Here is a 6,420-nt window from a genome sequence, read left to right on the forward strand (position 1 = left end):
CCGGGACTGTCGCGGGCGCCCTTTGCGGGAACAGGGGTGCGTGCGGGAGGGGGTTCGAGGGCCTCGACCCGCGCCCCGTCCCTGCGGGCTGCGCTCGCGGCCCCGGAGCCCCCGCCTGGCGTTTCCTTGGGAAGAGTTCTGTCCTCTTCGCAGCCCGGACGGGGCTGCAGGGAGGAAGTTCCAGGAACTTTCCCTCCACTTTTATTTCTCAGCCCTGCAGTGATGAAGCGCAGAGTAACGCAGACGTCTGGGGACATGGCTCTGCGCGTTTCCAGTAAACAACCCGAGGAGCTCCCAGACCCCCATCCCTCCTGTCCCCGCGACTCGCGGGGCCCCCTATCCTGTCGCTCCCCTCCCCGACTCCCCCAGCCCGGCGGTGATCGCTAAGGCCTAACACTTCGCAATTTAACCATAAAAACTGTCAGCACACCCACGTACATATGCGCGTGTTTTCTATATAAAGCGCAGAAAGCCGCTTCCAGTGGACTCTGGCATCTGGTTCCTTTCTGTTCTCTAAAACTGCTAGTGCTGCAGGAACGTGGCTGGGAACTTTGGGGGTAGTTCCCAGCGCCCTCGGTGGCCCCAGTGCGCCAGGTTTCTGTTTGTTTGTTTTGTTTTGTTTTGTTTTTGAAGGACGGCGGAGGGGATGACACCCCTGCAGAGTAACTTGGGGCTTGGCGGGCAGAGCGGCTGGCGCCCGGCTCCCTAGTGAGTGCGCAGCCGTAACAGCGGCGTGGCGGCGGCGACGGGGACGCGGGGCTGTGTGCAGGAATGTGTGTGCGGGCCGTGGAGACTGAGATGGGATCTGGAGAATGCATGGTGCAGTTCCTAGCAGCAGCTTCCTGCCGGCCTGTAATTACAGCCTGATTGCACAGCCAGGCATTGTTGGCGTGGATGTTTATACACAGGCTATTGTGCAAGACCTTGGTGGTGGTGAACAAAACTCCGATTTGCATTGCAAATGCCCGGGCTAGATCTGGGCCTGGGCTGTGTCTCTGTGTTCTTTTGCCTTTTAACCTCAGCTAGGTGTTTTGTTTCCCTGCCTTTCTCTTAACCTTTGCCAAAAGCCAGAGTTGGAGTGGGCTCTGCAGGGCAGGATCCCTGCACTCCTCAGGCAGCCTGAACACTGCCAGGAATTGTATCTTGGTTTGTGTCTGGAGAAAATACGGGATGACGTCAGCAGGAAGAGGAGATAGGAGATGGCTATCGACCTCCCTTCCCGGGAAAGCCAGGAAGACGTTTGAATTAGCAGAACTGCAGGAGCGGAGGACTGGGGCTGGCTGTGTGTGAGTTGGCGAGCTGGACTTTGAACCTTAAAGTCAGCGGCAGAAACTTTGTAGGTGGGACCCATTTTCTTTATTGTGTGCTGGGCAAAGGGGAAATGTGCTCCATGGCCAAAGGCAAAGTGCTGGGGCTCTGAGACTGTTGGCGGCCGGCCAGGCGTGTCCAGGGGGAGTTGGGGAGGGGAGGCAGAGGAGTGACTCATGCACATTTTCTCCTTGGGAGCCCCAGGCCTACTTCCTGAGTAAGCCTGCAGCAGAGCCCGTACTGGGGGTCCTCACATCTACAAGAGGCTGCCCCGGAGGAAGGGAGCCAAGCCTGCAAGTGTGCAGAGGAGGCTGACAGTTCCTCCTGGAGGGCCTCGGAGGCAGCAGCTGTAGTGGTGATCCTACAGTCCCTCCGCTCCAAAATGAGAAAGCACCCACTGCATGTGTGCAGGGCCGTCCCAGATCACAACTCGCTCACACCCTGTCCCAAACGGTAGACTCATAGGGCAGTGCCAGCCCTGCTGGGTTGCTAGGTGACTGGGTGGCATCGCTCTGCTGACGTGCCTGGTCTGCTCCTCTGCTCAGCGTGGTAGGCCCGGATGACCCTGGCATGCTGGAATGCCTCCAGGCCTGGCCTTCTCCCCACCTGGGCAACTGAGCTTCATCCACCTGGAAGGAAATGCTGTTTTGCAGCCTCCTGCCAGCTGTGTGTCACGGGTACAGTGACCATTTGTGAAACCAAAATATTAGGGCGCGGTCGCCAGCAGTACCTCTGTGCTTCCAGACACTCCAGGACAAAATGTAAAACCGGGGCAGTTCTGGAAAGTCTGGGGTATGAGGTCACGGTAGCCATAGGGGAATGAGGTTTAGAGCAAAAGCCTCACTGCAGTAGGCGTCACCAGTGGTTGCACAACCCCCTGTTCTAGGAACACTTGGTTTTTACTGGGCTTGACTCTCAGTTCCTGGCTAGCTGTATCACCTGACCAGGAGCACTTGAGCAAGGCCCTGTGGTGCCCCGTGTGCGGCTTGAGGGGCAGGAGAGGAGTGCATTCCCTTCTGACCTCACAACGAAGTATGCGTTTGTGATCCTTAGTGTTTATGTAGAACCTTGCAGAGATGACATGTCCAGAGGCCCTCCTGGGCCAGACAGAGCAGGAAGCTGGGCTCCCTGGAGTTACGGAACTACCTAGAACAGTTGTCGATCCACATCTTCAGCTCAATCTGGCTGATTTCTTTGTCCAAAACTCAGGCCCTTTTGCTGATTTGGTTGGCTTTGCGTCTGCATTCACAGTTTGCCCTGCAGTGATACATAGCCCCCGGTTTAAGAGGAGAAACTCAGTCCCTACTTCCTCTCCTACCTTACAGAAATTTTTTTTTTTTTTTAGGATTGTGTCCATTCTTTTTTTTTTTTTGGTTTTTCTCCGGTACCGGGAACCGAACTCATGACCTTGTGCTTGCCAGGGAGGCCCTTTGCCGCTGAGCTAAATCCCCAGCCCCCAGAAATCTTGATTTATGGCTTGAAGTCACAGCCCAGTTCGCTGCCCGTGAACAACCCTGCCCGCTCCCTTTATGCACAATCAGAGGCAGGAATGGAAAAGCTCTGATTCAAAAGTTGCCAGATTGAAGAAATCATTTCATTGTTTCGGGAGGGAGACATGCTGGAGGTATTTAGGGATCTGGGCGACAGTGGCACCTCAGGGTGCTGCTGAGAGAGGCAGACGGAAGTCCCGTGGAAGCAGGTGGTCCTAGACTGAAGGCCTTTCATGCTGTTCAGGACTGGTACTTGTATTTCCTCACCTGCCTCTTCCCGGCTGATCACTCTACGCCACGGCCCAAGGTTTTGGCATCCCAAGTCACCTCCAAAAAAGGAGGCAAACACCCACAGTTAAGGAGGGCGTTCCAGGCTGGAAAGAGAACTGCGTGCTTCCAGATGCTGTGGCTGGCTCTTCTGCCCTACAGAGTTAGTTCGTCCTTTAAAACATGCCCCCTCGTTCCTCATTCTCACTGAAGCATCTCTTTGTGAGACCCTTAAACCTTCTTTTTTTGGTCTGCATGACACGGGGCAAACGCCTTACGACTTTCTCTCTCAAGTGCCCCTTGAAATACACACAGGGCTTTGAATAAGCCTCAGATAAAGGGCTGCTCTGTAATCTCACTTAAAATGCCTGTTTTCAAGGGTCACCCTCCCGCTCACAACCTTCGGTGGCTACCCACCGTCTGCATGGTGAGAGTCAAACTTGGAGGCTGGCAGTCCGGCCTGTCTGCAGGGCTCTGGCCTCCGCGGCTCTCCTGTCCTGATTCACGGCCCTGACGCAGGGACTTGCTCTGGGTGTTCGTGCCGTGGACATGGCCCCTGCCTTCCGTGCTGCTTTGGCGGCTTGGATGCTTCCCTCTTCCTCCCTTCTCCATCCTAGTCCTGCTCTCCTCTAGTCCTGTTCATGCCCCGTGCTTAGGATTTTCCCACCACGTGAGCCCTCCCAGGACTCCGGGAACCTCTGCCTGAGGCCTTGGGTTGAGGAAAACCTGGAATCCTGGTGTCAGAATTTTCCTCTTCTCCTTTGGGCCAAGGTTGTACTTACACCCTTTGTTCAGCTGCTTAAATGTGCTTGTAGGTGAATAAAAACCTATCGCTTTTTTGCGGGGTGGGGCCGGGGAGACAGGGTCTCATTATGCAGTTCAGGCTGACCTTGAGCTCACTGTGTGGCCCAGGCTGGCCTGAACTCCTGGTGATGATCCTCCTGCCTCAGCCTCCCGAATGCTACCGGCTAAAAACTTATGACTTTAAAAATAAAATGGAAGCCCTTATTGTATAGATCTTTGTATCCCCAGCCTGGTGCTCTATTCATAGCAAGTCCCAGTAAACATTCAGTGACGACCATGGTACAAACGGCACTAACAGTTCCGTTTTGTCCACCTGTGCATGGGCACACACAAAAGCCCAGGGCCAAGATCCATGGTTCTTTGTCCTAATTCTTTTTTTTTTTTTTTGAGACAGGGTCTCGCTATGCAGTTCAGGCTGGCCTTGAGCTCACTTTGTGACCCAGACTGGTCTGGAACTCGCAATGATCGTCCTGCCTCAGCCTCCCAAGTGCTGGGATTTACAGGCGTGCACCACCACGCCCTGCTGCTTGTCCTAATTCTAAACGTTTACCCAAACCTGCCTCTGTTCTCCTGTTAGTCTTCCCTGGCTCCGTCTGGCTTTACACTTCATGAGTTTTCTCCATTTCTAGTACCTTTTCCCCCTGGTGCCAAACAGCCTCTGCCCGGGTCGGACATTGGCTCCTCCTTGCCTGGTTTGGCTCAGTTGCCTTTCCCTGTGATGCCCTGTACCTTGGCGCAGTTTTGAGGGTCAGTTTGGCTGGTAGGAGGCCAGACCAACTCTCAGGCGAGCCTGGTGAGGAGGGGAAGGCTGCTTCCTGGCTGGCTGCAGGCTTGCTTTGCCTTCAAGAGCCGACCCTGTAAAACCAGGCTAAACCCCGAAGCTGAGTCTTGGGGACATCCTGGCTACACCCCTGCCTTAGGCTTGATGAGTGGGGCTTTGTGGCCTCCCCACAGTTCTCAAACTGAATCACAACCTTGCCTTAAAAGCCAGATTCTTTCTTTGTAAATCAAGATGTAATCTGCATACCATAAAATATAACCTAAAAGCCAGATTCTTTAACTTTTTTGTTTTATTTACAAATAAAAGAGATTCTTTTCCCCCATAGTTTTTTTCCTTTGTAGCGGTGGCGATTGAATCCAGGCCTTGCACATGCCAGGCCAGCACTCCGTCAGCGAGCTGCACGCAGCCCCAGCTCACTTGGTTGTCTGTTTGACAAGCTAACGCACACACATAGTTCAGAATTCAAAAGATACATTGTATGGTATAAAGTTAGTCTTAAACATAATCTCTATATAGACAAAAGAGCTTGCTATGCATATAAATGCAACTGAATTAGAAAAATAGATACTTTCTAACTACGAGAGAAAGAAGACCTTAAGAAAGATACAGAGCCCAGAAACCATAAAAAATTGTGATAAATGTGATTACTTAAAACTTTGAGAAAACAAATTTTTTATCCTCTAACCTTCATTTCTTCAATCCTCCAGTGCCCCTGTCAGGCACCTGCAATTTGACATCTTCCAGCTACCCTTCCAGGTGTAGTCTCAGCAGATAGGAAAAAATTTGAGCTAGGTCACACCCAGGGGGAAGAGCTGACTGGTGGTCAGTGTCACTGGGAAGATGGAATCTGTCAGTGTGTAAGACGAAAAATAAAGAATATAATCGAGATTAACCTTGCAGTGCTTTAGGAGATCCCCCTCCATCTTCACAGAGAGGGAGGACAGACAGGCAGCAGACGTACTGGCTCTGGATGCTCACACGCATCTTCACCTGCTGCCCCAGCTCTGGAAGAAGCTGTAGTCGCTAAGGTTGAGCACCAGGTAAAGAGGGGGCCGTGGAGTATGAAACGGGCGTGTGTTTACATGCCGCGGTCTCCTTCGCCGAGCAGAGGTGTTTGTATTACGTTATCCCGGCCGCATTGGGCTCAAGACCCTTCACCCGGGCTTGTTGCTCCCTGGAGCAGCGGGTTTACACGGCTATGTTTTCTTCTGTTTTTTTCCTTCCGTATCTCCCTCACCTTCTCTCTGCTAAGCTTGACTATTTGAATCCGCACCAGTTGAGTGAACACACTGAGGTACTCACTCCCTTGTCTCATGGGAAGGTAGATCCTGGGAGCTGTAAGTTAGGAGACAAACACGGGAGGTGAGAAAGAAAGGCTCTTAGAGTGGGTAGGGGGGTTCGCTGGAGAAGAGAACCAGGGAATAGGCCTGAAACCGCAGTTGGTTCACCCAGGATTGCAGATGGAAGGTGTAAGCCCGGTTGCCAAGTCCAGGTATGTAGCGGGCACCTTGCTCCGTGCCCTGCCCTTGTGCCCCTCCCCAGCCTCCCTGTTTAAGCCAGTACAAGAGGCCTGCAAGGAGTCCATGCCCAGATCAGTACCTGCTTCCTCTGTGTGTGCTCGGGGGCAACTTACAAGCCAACAGCTACTCCCAGAGGCCGCGTGCCCTCCCACTGCGGGAGGCGGCAGAGCTCAGGCCTTCTTCCAGATCTCTTCCAGGGGGTTGTGCTCTCCCACTGGAGGCTCAGGCCTTCTTCCAGATCTCTTCCAGG

General features: G+C 53.3%; 1 protein-coding gene across 1 annotated transcript in view; it reads left to right on the plus strand.

Moving 5' to 3' along the window:
- Positions 1-962: 962 nt before the first annotated feature.
- Positions 963-6,420, plus strand: part of Elmsan1 (ELM2 and Myb/SANT-like domain containing 1) — a gene marked incomplete in the record, with an annotated part of 62,775 nt that continues 57,317 nt past the window's right edge. Inside the window, 1 exon segment of the mRNA XM_013507123.1 lies at positions 963-1,340.

This window comes from Chinchilla lanigera, unplaced genomic scaffold, assembly GCF_000276665.1.
Source record: "Chinchilla lanigera isolate Chin_1 unplaced genomic scaffold, ChiLan1.0 scaffold00122, whole genome shotgun sequence".
Taxonomy (NCBI): Eukaryota; Metazoa; Chordata; class Mammalia; order Rodentia; family Chinchillidae; genus Chinchilla; species Chinchilla lanigera.